At 43.8% G+C, this 14,611-nt stretch overlaps 1 protein-coding gene across 12 annotated transcripts in view; it reads right to left on the bottom strand.

The window, feature by feature from the left end:
- The window catches only part of L3MBTL3 (L3MBTL histone methyl-lysine binding protein 3), a 123,646-nt gene extending 117,127 nt beyond the window's left edge, over positions 1-6,519 (bottom strand). For 2 of the 12 annotated variants that reach the window (XM_015137467.3, XM_015137470.3), the window contains exons 1-2: positions 6,436-6,519; positions 2,792-2,870 (exon numbers count right to left, since the gene is read on the bottom strand). The gene's annotated coding sequence lies outside the window, so the exon portion shown is untranslated. Of the gene's footprint in view, positions 1-2,791; positions 2,871-4,433; positions 4,885-5,386; positions 5,774-5,862; positions 6,050-6,145; positions 6,292-6,435 lie in introns of those variants that run through there. The other 10 variants (XM_028847105.2, XM_028847106.2, XM_015137469.3 and 7 more) reach the window with 8 other exon arrangements.
- Positions 6,520-14,611: the final 8,092 nt, after the last annotated feature.

Raw genomic sequence — 14,611 nt, 5'->3', positions numbered from 1 at the left:
AAAGAATCACCTCGATCCATCTTGCTAGACTCTTGCTAGACACACAAATCAGGCATTCCTTGACAGTGGGTGAAGGGCTTCTTACTCATTTCTGAAGACGAAGCACTAAAAGAGGAATGCATTATATTGTGCTATGTGTATTGGATAATATGCCATTGTCCTGCATCAGTTAGCCCAGAAATCCATGTTTCCTGGCTCAACAGCTCCAAAGAGTGCTGGAGCCCTCATCCTTTCCTACTGGTACCATGTGAAACTGTTACACTATTATTAGAAGAGTTCATTATGTCTACTCCCAGAGTAAGGATCTCTAGAACTCCTCAAGAGCAAGGATCTAGTCTTTTAAGTGTTCAACACTGTAAGAGCTCAGAAAGAAACTGGTTAAGTAACTAGCAGAAACAATACTGCAGGGATCACTCAAGTTACCCATCCTTGGGATGCCAACGGTATATCCCACACACCACATAAAGTAAGTTCTCTCACAAATTCTCCATCCTAACTGCACTACTATAAACAGCACTGGCTGAAATATGGAATTCTTAAAAATAAACTACCAGCCCAGTAGAAATTCTTTAAGAACCAACTCACAATTACTCAGGGACTAATTAAACAGGATATAGACTTCTTTTTTCCTCCCCTATTGGGTTTTTGGATTCTTAGAACATTGATTGGATAATCTCCAAAGATTGGAGATGAAATAAAACTAAAACTTGTCAGGGTTTATTTTGTCAGGTTTAGTAGAATCAAATCGAAAATAATAACAGATAGTACTTGCAATTTTTTTTAATCTAGATTTTACATAGTTGGCTATAATTAGATTGCAGCCAAAGAGGTCTAGAAAACAAAGAGGAAAAGCCCTACTTGGACCTTTCCTAAATTCAGTCATTCGGAGGACTCATGTTCTGGCCTCTATAGTTAGTTTAAATCATTACTACTCCACTTACCTATTTTCTCATCCTCATCTCCCAGCAGACTCATGCAACTAAAATATTAATTACAGTACATTAATTCCCCTCACACCAACCCTTCTACTTTCATCACCCTACCATTTTCACAATTAGGCATCATTTTAAAGTATTTCTTTCATTTACTCCTTCTACTTATTCAATGACTAGTTTGGGATAAATAAATTTCAGGTTTTATATTCTGCACCATGTTAGAGCATGGTCTCTTCCCTCAAAGAGCCAACAGTATACAAGAGAAACTACTTTTTTCTCAAGACAAGATACACTCCTAGAAATATTCTGAGAAATCCGTATCATACACACATCAGAAACCAATCTAAAAATTTTAGCCATGAGTTAAATCAATATATTCTGACTTAGACAATCTACCTCCAGCCCTTCACAAAGCTTGACAAAGGTAAAATGATATGACCACTATACATCTGAATAACTCTTTATGGTTCTCAAAATCTGATTTTATTTGATTCTTTTAACAAAAGATACGAGGCAAGTATTGCTCCCACTCTGCAGATGAGGAAATGGAGGTTAAAGGAGGTAGAGTGACATATACAAGGTGATATATCTAGTTATTGAATTTAGTCTTCTGATTCCTATTCTAGCATTCTATCCACAGACCCAGTGACTTCCCAAAGAAAAACAAGCAGTGTCTTCAAATCAGCACATTTAAACATGAAACTCACCATCTTAGGAAACAGATTTTACTCCGCTTGAACTCTACTTGTCTGCATGACCCTCCTATAGCTGTTCTTGCCCCATTGTCTCTGCTGCATACTACATGGACCACATCTACTTATTTTGCTAATTACACAATTCAAAGCGATCCACGAGCAGCAAAAGACAATAAACTCCTGTCAATCATTTTTATATCAATAATTACTCATTTTGACTTCTAGATTACATCTGGCCCAATGAAGGTTGTTAGTTCTGCTCTAAAAAGGTAGGCTAATTTTGGTTTTCTTTTGTTTTTGCCAAACAAGATTTAGCGACCCCTTTATTACTCAAGACAGGGCAGAAAAACAGGCAGAAAAGGAGAGGGGAAGATTAAAGGAAGAAAAGAACAAAAACAAAAAAGGTATAAACAGTAGAAAGCACTGGAGTAGCATAAATGTACTGAAATGTTCTACCCCCAGAGATGGCTGCCCCCTCTGCCTCAGAATGACCTTTGCCCTAAAAGGAGGTCCTGGAGTATTGGAAAGAAGCCAACACCCTCCAAAATTACCAAAGAGGTATTGGTAGACGACAGCTGTATTCCCTTTGGAGGTATGTTCAAAAGTTGACAAGTCTAAGCTAACACACTGAAACTCACACTCATAACCGTGCAACATGGTACTTGGCACAAGTCAGCCCATCTTGGATTTAAGCCATAGAAGTTATGTGACAAATACCCCCAAAGCACTCAATGTAAATTTCATTGACAAAATGTTACCACTGGCCCCCCCAAGACATTTAGAGTTCCAGAATCTTCCATATCACTGTATAACGATGTAACACACATAATAATTTACAACCCTTTTGTTCCAGTTTTTCTACTTTTTCAACTCCAAAGAATAAGACAATTTACTTTCAGTAGAAAACAGGTGCTAAAATCCTAATTAAGAATCTAGTAAGTAAGCCAATACAAAGATTATCCAGGACAATCTCATAACTTCCTAATGTTTCATTCAAACTACAGTCACACTTAGTGTCAATACATTCATGCATTCAAAGCAGTCCCACAAAATGATGTTTTTCTGCCAAGCCCTTCTCATACTCTCCTTCCTGATCTCCAAATGCAGCTTTTTAACATTTGCAGGTATGTCAAGCAATTTGTTTCAACAAGTGGGTCTTACCTTTCGGCGGTGATAAAACACAGAACTCTCTGGCGATCTTCACAATTGCTGTCCACTCTCAAGATTTCTCCTAAGGGTTCTATCATTCGTTTAAAAAGAGGGAAGGTAAAATCAAAACACTGTCATCAAAAAGAAACCTTCAAATCCACAATCCCCAATTAAGAAGTTTACATTCTGAATCACTTAGGCATAATTTTACACCATGCCAGTCGGTAAATTAAAATAAAATAAGCTGGTTCTAGATGAGTTGAAATGGATTTTAATCATTCCTATCATTCCCATGTCCTAAATTCACCCAATAAAGTGTCTCCTATTGTATATTACAGGCAGGTGAAAGTTACAAGGATCATTTGAGTCAACTTTAATTTCCCTCACTGTTTTTATCTTTAAAATTAAAGATATTTTACAGAATACACACTGGAAAAAGAATAGATATTATATGAACAGTTTTAACCCATACGTTTAAGGACTTTAAATCACAAATTATACAAGTATTCAGAAACAATTTCGTACTCAGTGAAACAAAATTACAGTCTTAGAACCAAAAGGGACTACTTATTCGGACTATACATAACTATACAGCTAAGAAACTACATAAAATTGCCTTATATTTATCAGAGAGTAAAATGAACAGCTCATATAAAAGGCAAATCTCAACTAAAGGTCTTTTCCATTTCTTCAAAAGTTTTAAACACATTTCAACTTCGCAGTTTTATTAACATTCAAAATGAAGTCATCAGCTGAGACTCATAATTAAAAATTGATCAGAGGTACAGACACCGATAAATGCAAAAGCAAACAATTGTTTCCAATTCAGGGAGCGATCAATCTCAAATCCCAGAATAAGAGCAAAGTGTTTTTCCCACATAACTCATGTCGGATGGAAGTTACAGGGTCTGAGTCCTCAGAATTCACTGCTCCGATTTACTAAACTTTCAATTTCTGATCAAGCATCCTTTCACACAACATCTGGCTGCTCGCTCAGGTCCTCTAATTACTTCCACGTCTGAACGGACTACGTAGCTACAAGTAAAGGCCAAACTTTGCTCTCGGCCTTCCGAACTTAAAGACGCGTTTAACCACTAGAGGTCTCCCCTTGGCCAGTTTTGCACGTTCGCTATTTTGCTGCACTTGAAACTTTCCGGAGAAATGCTCTCTACTCGAGTCAGTGTTTTTCTAAAAACTTGCGCAAAAATCCACGCGACCGAGATAGCCAGCACACAGCCTCTCGGACTCCCTAAACCAATAAAGACATCACAAACAACGCTCTAGGAAAACCAAAAGGAGAAATGGACGCACTTGCCCCGGCCGCGCCCCCCCACCCCAAAATCTTATTTCTCATCTCAGTTCCCCCTAACCTAACAATTAAAAATCTATTTTTGTTTCTATGCACTCTGAATGATCTCGAATGCATTTTTCTGGCGGTGGCCCCGAGGTGGAGAAGAAGCGGGCCAAGGGATGCGGGGCGTTGGGGGTGGGGGCGGTGAGGGGGAGGGCCGTGCTCACAGTGCCCAAGGAAGTTGCCTAAGGAAAGGGACTCTGTTTTTCGGGTCCCCTCAAAAAATCGGCGGGGAGGGGGAGGAAAAGGAAGCGGGGTGGTGGCAGCAGGGGGACTCAGAAGGGAAACCGAAGCAACGTTTACCTCCGTCTCCCGTGGAAGGGTGGGGTAGAGCCGCGGTCCCCGCGCCCCGGAGAGCAGTTAGTTACCCCCACCTCCCTCCGAGCGCAGGCGGACAGACCGACGCCCCCAGCCCTCCGCGGGGACCCGGGAGGAACCCGCCCGCTTTTAAACTTTCTCTCACGGTCGCGCTGCGGGCCGTGCTTCGACCGGGACGGGGGGAGGGGGGAATCGCAGGGCCTTTTTTTTCTTGAAAGGTAATTAAAGTTTTACCACCAGTCCAAAAGTTGCGCCCTCCCCCCGCCCGTGCCACCGTGCCCTCCTCCCCCTCCAGGGCTCTCAAGTTTTCCTCCCTGCCCGCCGGCCCCCACACTCCACCAGCTCGCGGGGCGCGCGGCGGATGCCTCGGCTCCTGCGCTTCCCGATCCCCACCCCCGCCGGCCTCTACTTCCCCCCGCCCCGCCGCCGCGGCGCGAGGACGGCCCGCGGGGCCCAGGACGCGAGTGTGCAAAGCCCATTATTCCGGAACGGCACACGCACGCGGCGCGAGGCGGGCGGCGGCCCCGGCCCCGGCCCCGACCCCTCTTTTCCTCCCCAGGATAAGGCAGGCGTAAACAAGTTGCAGGAAAAGCAGCCCCGCGCCGCCCCCACCCTCCCCCCCCAGCCCGCCGCCCCGGCGCGGCCGCCGCCGCCGCGACCGCCGCCGCCGCCGCCTCCCGACACACGCCCGCGCCCGCGCCCGCACCCGGGCCGGCGCGGCGCGGCACGGCGCGGGGCGAACGCCGCGACGGCGCGGGCTCCCGGCCCGGCCCGCGGCCCGCGCCCTCTCCCGCGCGGACGGCCGCCGCGGGCCCGCGCCGCCTCGCTTCCCAAAGCACTTTCCTGCCTCGGGCAGAAATAAACCGGAGGGTTTATTTTTGTGCAACTTTCCCAAAATGGCGGAAATTGGAGCTGATCTATATGAAATTCTCACACACTCGGTCGGGAAGAGGGAGGCGGCGAGGAAGCCACGCAAACTCTCGGCCGCCGAGCCCCGCCGCGGGTCCGTGTGTGTGCGTGCGTGTGAGTGTGCGTGTGCGCGGTGGGAGTCGGGCAGGCCTTTCCGCCGCGCACACACACAGCACACGCCGGGGAGACGCGCCTGCACATTCAACCAGTCCATTCTCCGCAGCCCGAGAGGGGAGAAAGTGGCCCGGCCTCTTTTCCCACTGCCTCGGTCTCCCGTACTTGTACTTCTCGCGCTCGCCCGCCCGCTCGCTCGCTCTCCGGTGCGCGCCCGGCACAAAGGCCACACGGGCGGAGGGGGCCGCAGGGGCGGCGCGCGGGGCTCGCGCCTCCCGCCGCACCGATCCGCGTCCCCGGCCGCCCCCGCGCCCCCCGCCGGCGCCCCCCGCCTCGGCGGCCGCGCTCGCCGCCCGGGCTGCGGCTCCGCGGCGCCCACCCGGACACGCACCCCGGCGGAGCCCGGCGCCGCCGCGCTCCCCCACCCCGCGCCCGGTGTCACGAAAGCGACCAAAGTGACAAGCTCGGGGGGCGCGGGGGAGGGGGCCACACGCATCCCGCCGCCTGCGCGCCAGCCTGAGCCCGACGCGGCCGCCTCGCCCCGGCTCCCTTCCGCACGGCCCCCCACACCCTTCCCCGTGTGCGCGCAAAGAAAAAAATACAAGTCTCTCCTCCCCCCATTTTTTCCTTTCTCTTTTCTCTCTCTTTTGTTCCTCTTTCACACTCGCACTCACTACTTCAGAGTGAGATGCCCAGAGACTCCCTCTCCAGCCGTTTCCGAGTCACTTGCCCACTTTTTTCCCCGGGATTAAGTTTTCTCCTCTTTCCCAGAGGCGCAGAGAAGTGGGGGAGAAACCCCTTCTGTCCCTCCCCTCCCCTGATCTGTTTCACAAGACGAGGGTGCGCTTCCTTCCCTCTATAGGGCTCTTAACTTTCATCCTCACCCAGAAAAATAAATGAATGGCTTTTGCAGGGACAAATCTTCAGATTAATTAGAGATTAGATCCGATCAACCGCTTCTTACCCCCAAATTTTCTCTTTTTTTTTTCTCCGTCTCACGAGTAGTCCTGACAAATGGTCCAGGGCTGCGGGCGCAGTGCGCATGTGCGCGTAGAGTCAGGGCTGGGGAGAGGGGAAACTGCGCTGGTGCCGGTGCCGCCGCCGCCGCCGCCGCTGCCGGGGAGGCTCGCTCTGGCTTCCCTGTTACTGCTGCTGCGCCTTCGCCGCTGGAAAGCAGCAATAAAGCCGGGTGGCAAATGCAGCTGCCCGCAGATCCTGTTTCAGGTGCATCTTTTCAATAGCCCGGTCACCGCCTGAGAGCTGGTTCAAGAACAGTCCAAACAAATAGGAAACACTGCTAAGGTTCCAGATTTCTTTGTCTATTTTTCACTTTACTTTTTTTAAAGGCAATTCTCAGAGCAGCGAATCCACCATGTGCTGCGAAATGTATGCATTCAGCCATTAAAGAGTGGGCCTTAGTCTTGCACAAACATTACCCAAAGGCTAAATACATGCTACAGGTCATGAAAAGTAACAAAGTTGTAAGCTTTGGGAGAGTACAATCTTCCCCTCTTTGATGGCTGGAAGAATGCATAATAAAGAAAGTGTGCATATAAAACTTGTGCCTTCTTTCCGCTTCCAAAGTGCGGATCTTTATTGACAGCTCCAACATGTTAGGCCTCTGTCGAGTGATAGGCTGAGATTCCTACAGTAACTTAGAAATCACTGTGAAAGTCCCTTGGCAATAAGCAGGTCCAGGACTACCCTCTTAACGTATTCAGTCAAGATGGCTGAGCGGTCCTAAATGGCAAAACCTGTCTTTGTTAAAGCGTCAAAACTAGATCAAGAGAGTATTACATTTCGGTATTGACAGCTTTCCGCGCATTGACTGCAGGCCGCCATTTGGACAGCTTCACCGGTCTTCTTTTCTACTGAATAGGAGTACTTACAAAATAATTCGAGTAATTAAAGTTTTAATAAATATTTTGATGTCAATAGTAGAGTTTCTGTGTGAAAAAAAAAAAAGTAGCATGTGTGATTTTAGGAATGAGGGAAGCATGTCTTAGATTTCGCAGGGGTGGGGAGGTAAGGGGAAGTCCCCATCCGCAGAGTAGACTATTTATTTTGCATCTAATAAAGGGTAAAGGAGGCCCTTTTCTGAAACTGCTGCCTGAGGCCTAGAATTTAAATATATCACAGATGGAAGTTCTATATTAAAAATCCTTCTCCAAAATGTAGGGAATATTATTCTTGATTGAAATTTTTCACTTAAGGAATGTTTCTTGAACCAGTTTCAGAAAATAAACTCTTAAATTCTTTCCTTAGGACCATGAAATTACCCTATAGAAGCAGACCACCCGATATATCTAATGTTGGTGTGCTGACCAAATTCTCCAAACCAAAAATCAGGACATATGCCTTAACAGGTACTCCAGAACAAAGGGACAAATCCTGTGAAGCTGGAATGAACTTATAAAATGCTTCATATGTTGAACAGCCGTTGATTGAGGGGTGTGAAGTAGAGAAGACTGGGTAGTGAGAGCTATAGATGATCTCAAACCACCAGTTCACTATTGATTTCACCCACCACCACATTCAACCCTTTTCAGAGCTGTTCCCAAACAGCTTAATTAACTGATCTGAATTTCAGCTTCTCTCCTTTTCTCTCTAGCCCTTGAATAATAAGCAGTGAAATGGCCAAAGGCAAACTACAGGAGGAGAAAGAAAGAAAGGGCATGAGCTATGTACAAAACTAAGACCTTGCCTCCAAAGAAACTAAATTAATTTTAGATTCCTTTCTGAAAAATCCATTTTAGATTCCTTCTCTCAAGAAAATTTCTAGATGATATTTCTGTTGTACATATGTTTTCAGAGATACTGGTTCAACAGTCTCTAAATGTGTATTAATGGCCTACCTGTGCTAAGTGCTCTGCAAGGTGCTGGGAATAAACAGGTGACCAAAACTAGGCCCCAGCTACAAGGAATTCAGCCTCGTGAGAGAGACATTGTAGTAAATTGGGCATTATGTTACAGTAATGTTATATGGAAAATGTTATAGCAGAGGTATGTAGAGCAAACACAGCTGAGCACCAGTGGCAATAAGGAAAGGCTTTCCAGTAGAAGTGATGGCTAAACTGATTCTTGAAGGACAAACATCCAGGGTACATGATGCCATCCTTCTTCCCAGAAGGTGTCTGGGAACATGAACCAATCAGAAAAGTGCTTCAAGAGCAAGGCTTGCCTAGAAAGTGTACTGACAGAGGTTCACTAATAGAAATAAGAATGACTTGGGGCTCTCTACAATACACTGTCTTTCTCCTCCGGAGATCATTATTGAAACCTCATCTCAATTTTTCTCAAGATATGGTTCAGGATAGTAAAGATTTTGAAAGTACTCACTTATAGGAATAATGACTTTAAAGGCTGCTGTCAAAGTTTTCTACAAAGAATCCTTTGGTGCCACTATCCAAAACAGAGGCAAAACACATTATTAGAAGCTAGGTAACATGATTTTATTCTTCACGTAAATGTGTACTATTTACTGGACCTTTCCCATCTGTTCACTAAATGGTAATATACTAGCAGAGGCTTCTTTGCCATCCCTTCCACCTTCCGCCATTCACTCGCTTGTTAATGATTCATGATGAATGCCTTCTTTCCGGCATCATTTAATCTCATCATCCTCTACCACTCTCCCACCTTCTCACCCCACCCTCCTCCACCCTGCCACATGTAAATACCAAATCCATGCTTCAGGTTCAGGTCTATAACTTCCCCGACATCCCACACTCAGCTATGAGCTCACTCCTTTATTTTTCTTTATATTTATTTGTTTATACCCAAACCTGTCCACCCCAAAATGATTTCAGGTTACTACATTCCCAAATATTCCGAAGCTAAAGTCATTTTACATAGAAAATGTTTTAAACCAATCACTGTACTCGCTCTCCAGAGAATTTTTTAAGCTTCTCATCACCCCATCTCCCACCCTCATGGATGTCATTCAGAACTTCTCACTGTACTCCATCCTGGAATGTCGATGCTGCATGAACTTCATTTTAGAAACCTTAGCTCCTGCGGGACGTGATGGCTCATGCCTGTAATCCCAGCACTTCAGGAGGCCTAGGTAGGTGGATCACCTGAAGTAAGGAGTTTGAGACCAGCCCAGCCAACATGGTGAAACCCCGTCTCTACTAAAGATAGAAAATTATCTGGGCATGGTGGTGAACGCCTGTAATCCCAGCTACTTGGGAGACTGAGGCAGGAGAATCCCTTGAACCCAGGAGGCAGAAGTTGCAGTAAGCCAAGATTGTACCATTGTACTCCAACCTGGGCAACAAGAGCAAAACTCTGTCTCAAAACAAACAAACAAGCAAACAAACAAACGCTTAACACCCTTTCCCTAACACTATGCTTGTCCTGCATTGATAAGACAGGTCCCTCATGTCCTGGAAAAATTCAAGGATTACATTTTCCATGAGCCAGCCCTTCACAAATTGAAAGTGCCCAGGAGTAAAGTCCAGGAGACTAGTGTTCTAATCCAGTTCTGCCACTACCACTGGGAACCATTAGGCATGGCACCTCATGTTTTAGGAGCTTCAATTCTCCCCCTACTTAGACAAAGTAAACAGAATAATTGATTTTTTCCCTTTTTTTCTCCTTTTAATTGGCCCTGCTTCCTGGAGTTTTTGTTGTTGTTTTGTTTTGGAGACAGTGCCTCGCTCTGTCACCTGGGCTGGAGTGCAGTGGTGCAATCACAGCTCACTGCAGCCTCGACCTCCCACGCTCAAATGATCTTCCCACCTCAGCCTCCCAAACAGCTAGGACTACAGGTGCATGCCACCACGCCCGGCTGATGTTTTTTATGTTTTGTAGAGATGGAGATCTCGTTATGTTGCCCCAGTGGTCTCAAACTCCCGAGTTCAAGTGATCCTCCTGCCTCAGCCTCGCAAAGTGCTGGAATTACAGGAATGAGCCACTGCGCTCAGTCTGATTTCTGAAGTCTGTTTGAAAGCCATGTATCTCCCCACCCCTTCTCACATAACAGCAACATAATCACATTTTATTTCAAATAATATGGAACCGAGAAAGGGATTTTTCAGTAAAGAGTAAAGGCTCATCCATCTGTTAGGTATCATAATGTTATCAATGAATAGCTCATTCAGGTTGGCTTAAGCCTGGTACTAATGAGATGAAGGTCATGGGCTTCATTCCCTAATGGCTAGTTAGTTTTGATCTGTTTCATAGCCACAGACTGCTTTCCTAACCCTGGTCCCTCATGTTACAATGTGTGCTATTGGTCACAATTCTGTCTTAAGGTAAAATTGAATCTTTCTATAGAATTTTTCTAAAAGAACAATTCTTGAAATCATCCTTTTAATGTATTATCTTACTGTTACATGTGAGTCAAGTTATTGATTTTTTTTAGCCTATGTAATTGTGTGCTCTATGTTTTTCCAACTATAAAAATGATCTTAACATTGATTTGGCCAAAATTCTTATCATTGATATTTGTAAGAGCTGAGTTTGGTCTTCCTGTTAATGTTCTAGATAACACTGAAATGTTCTTATAGGCCTTTTCAGTTGAATACCAATCTCTTGCTTGTGATACATCTGTATCCAACACTCAGCACAAAGTTTGTGATAGTGAAACGTAATTGAAATGCTGAGGGGGGGAAAAGGGGTATAGTACTCATCAGGTGAGGAAAGGATTATAATATGTATCACATTCTAAATATCATAAGGAAATTAAATATATAAAGATGTGATGTGAATATATATTATCATTTCATTTAGATATGAAGAAGGTAAGATGGAAATATTGCAGGCATATTCAAAAGAATAGAATAATATGGGATTGTCAACTGACTTCTAAATTAAAAAGAAAAAGACAGTTTATAATTCTTCATAACACACTCACTTAAAACCTAAATTCAGAAGCCATATTACAAACAATATTGGAAGGAACAAGCCAGACTTCAGAACATGCCTGTGACAATAGCCCCCAGTACAGTTCGATCCTGGTTCTAGAATGTTCTTTCCATTTGACCTGGTCTCCTGGCCACAGCTGATTGGTCCAGGATTGGACATGTCATCTAAGGACTGAGTAGAGTAGCAGGGGTGGCCTGTAAGTCAGCAGGGAGTGTGCTTCCCCATATGAATGCCCAATTATATTCTCACACTTGGCCACATTAACTGAAGACACTGGGGACACTGGGGATAAAAGTTAGTTGACAGCCATTACAAAAATGATTAATAAACAACTCAGAGAGAAAAAGCATGGGTGTATTAGCGATTAAACAGTAGAAACTGTGCATAAGTAGAATCCATAAGTTAGGGAAAAACAGAGATAGGTGGCAGGAGGCCCAAAAGATAAAGGTGCCAGAACTGCAGTGGACGCTGCATGTCGTCTTATTCCCAAATGTCATTCCAGTTGTGTGCGGCCTGGTCACTCTGTGGTTACCAGAAGAGCTACTTGTAGAGCAGGATTCCTATCTTCACTGGTATCCCAACAAGAACTCCTCATCACTTATGGAAAATTGAGGCATTTTTTGAATGGAATAGAAAAACCAAAGACCCCAAGCAATGTGTATGACTCATTCTCTTTGGCCTTACAAAATTAGAGAGGACCAAATTAGACGGTCAATTTAGTCAACCCAGTACCCAGTCATTTTTTCTCATTAGTGGAACATTCAGGCTGGATTTCAAGGTTCAAATCCCAACTCCACTACTTGCTAATGTGTGATATTGGACAAGTTATTGAAACTCTCTTGCCTCAGTTTCTATATCTGTAAAATGGGGATACTGACACTACCTAGCTCATGAGGTTGTTATGAGGATTTAATGGATGCATCCAAGAAAAATCCTTGGCACTTGGTTAGCAAGCAATAAATGTTAACTTCTTAACTTTTTCCTGCTTTATTTTTATTGAATATTGACAAATTATAATTATATATATATTTATGGGGTATAAAGTGATGCTATATGTATACAATGTAGGATGATTGAATCAAGCTAATTAACATGTCCATCATCTCAAATAATTATCATGTATTCCTCCTGTCTAACGGGAACTTCGTACCCCTTGACCCGATTTCCAGCCACTCCATAGCCTCTGGTAACCACCATTCTATGCTCTCCTTTTATGAGTTCAATCTTTTGCAGCTTCCACATATAAGTAAGAATATTTGGTGTTTCTCTTTCTGTGTCTAGCTCACCTCACTTAGCATAATATTCTCTGGGTTCACCCGTATGGTCACAAATGGCATAATTTCCCTCTTTTTAAAGGCTGAATAGTTTTCCATCACGTGTATATGCCACATTTTCTTTACACATTCATTGGCTGATAGACACTTAAGTTGTTTCCCTATCTTGGCTATAGTGAATGATGCCACAATAAACATGGGAGTGCAGATATCTCTTCAACAGGCTGATTTCAAATCCCTTGGATATATACTCAGAAGTAGTATTGCTCGGTCGTATAGTATTTTTATTTATAGTTATTTTAGAAGCCTCCATATTATTTTCCATAATGGCTGTATCAATTTACATTCCCACTCACAGTGTACAAGGGTCCCCGTTCCTCTACATCACTGCCAACACTTGGTATCTTTTTTTTTTTTTTTTAATGAATAGCCATTCTGACAGCTGTTCAGTGATATCTCATGGTGGCTTTAATTTGCATTTCTCTAATGATTAGTGATTTTGAGTAGCTTTTCATGTATCTATTGACTATTTGCATATCTTCCTTTGAGAAAGTCTACTCAGGTGCCTGGCCAGGCTTTTTTCTGTTTTCTTCCCTGTGTACTCCTAGCACCCAGAATTGTACCTGCACATAGAAGGCATGCAAAACACACTTATTAAATGGCTTAAAGAAGTATTCTTATGTGAATTATTACGCTGCTCTTTGAATTGTGTCTTTCCTGGCTGGTTACTGGACCATAGGTATTGTATCAGAGTTACGTTCATGGGCAACATCCTCCTAAAAGTTCCTAAAAGCATGTAAACAGAGAGTGTTAATGGAATTCATAGGCCCTATTTCAAAGGAGCCTGCTGTTCAGAATATATTATCTTTATTTAGCATTTATATTACACTTTTACATTTTCAAAGCCCTTTTCAGGTTTTTAACTAAATATTTGTTATAACATTCCTATGTTATCTTTCATAAGGGAGATAACTGAAGCATGGTTCCAATTGCTAATACCTATATCTAGAATTGAATTTATCACATAAATACAGTAAATGTAACTATATATTTAAAAAATCTGGAACATTACTTTGTTCACGTAGAATGCCGAATGGAATGTCAATGTAAGAGAAGAAGACAATCTGTTACTTTAAATTATACTAGCTATGCCTTGCACTGGTTCTATTTCAGAAACTAGAATCAATAGAAAGGTTTTTAAACTGAGGTTTCTCAATGGGTTTGAAGTCTTTAATGAATGAAATTTTGAAACTCAATATTGAAACATTTCACCATGTCTCAGTAATTTCCCCATACTTTTCTATGACAGTCTCTTCAAGAAAGTAGTTCTCTCCCAGTGCCAGTATGTTGGGGGTTTCTGCATGTATGCCCTTAGAATTTGTTGACAGTGAAAAATAAAACTGGTAACAATCAGCATGCCATCAATAAAATCGGCCAAGAGTTATTTACCTTAAGGGTCTATAAATAAGGTTAAGGAGATTTATGAAATACCCAAACTCAATCAGGCAACTCTGTATAGTTTCAGGAAAGTCGGAAAATGTATCAGTGTGAAAGATACTGAGTTTCAGTCACTCTTTCGATGGGTTGCCTTCACGGTAGAGTAAAATCATCCTAACTCAGAGGAGCCCTCTGAGTCAAGCTAGATAATCTACTCATTTGACCCTATTTGACTCCCTTTTCCTTAGCCCAACCAGCTGTTTACCAATCTTGACACCAGAGCTTCCCACAGCCTCACAGTGTTGCCTCTCTATCCCAATGTAACTACTTCAAGCCAGGTGTGGTGGCTTGAGGCCATGAGTTCAAGACCAGTCTGGGCAACATCGTGAGACCCCATCTTTAAAAAAAAATAAAGTTAGCTGAGCATGGTGGTGCACACCTGCAATCCTAGCTACTCAGGAGGCTGAGGCAGGAGGATCGCTTGAGCCCAGGAGCTCCTAATTGCTGTGAACTGTAATCTCACCACTGCTGTCCAGCCTGGGCAATAGAGTGAGACCC

The sequence above is a fragment of the Macaca mulatta genome, chromosome 4, assembly GCF_049350105.2.
Source record: "Macaca mulatta isolate MMU2019108-1 chromosome 4, T2T-MMU8v2.0, whole genome shotgun sequence".
Taxonomy (NCBI): domain Eukaryota; kingdom Metazoa; phylum Chordata; class Mammalia; order Primates; family Cercopithecidae; genus Macaca; species Macaca mulatta.
The sequence above is the reverse complement of the archived record's forward strand: the minus strand, read 5'-3'. Positions and strand labels throughout refer to the sequence as shown.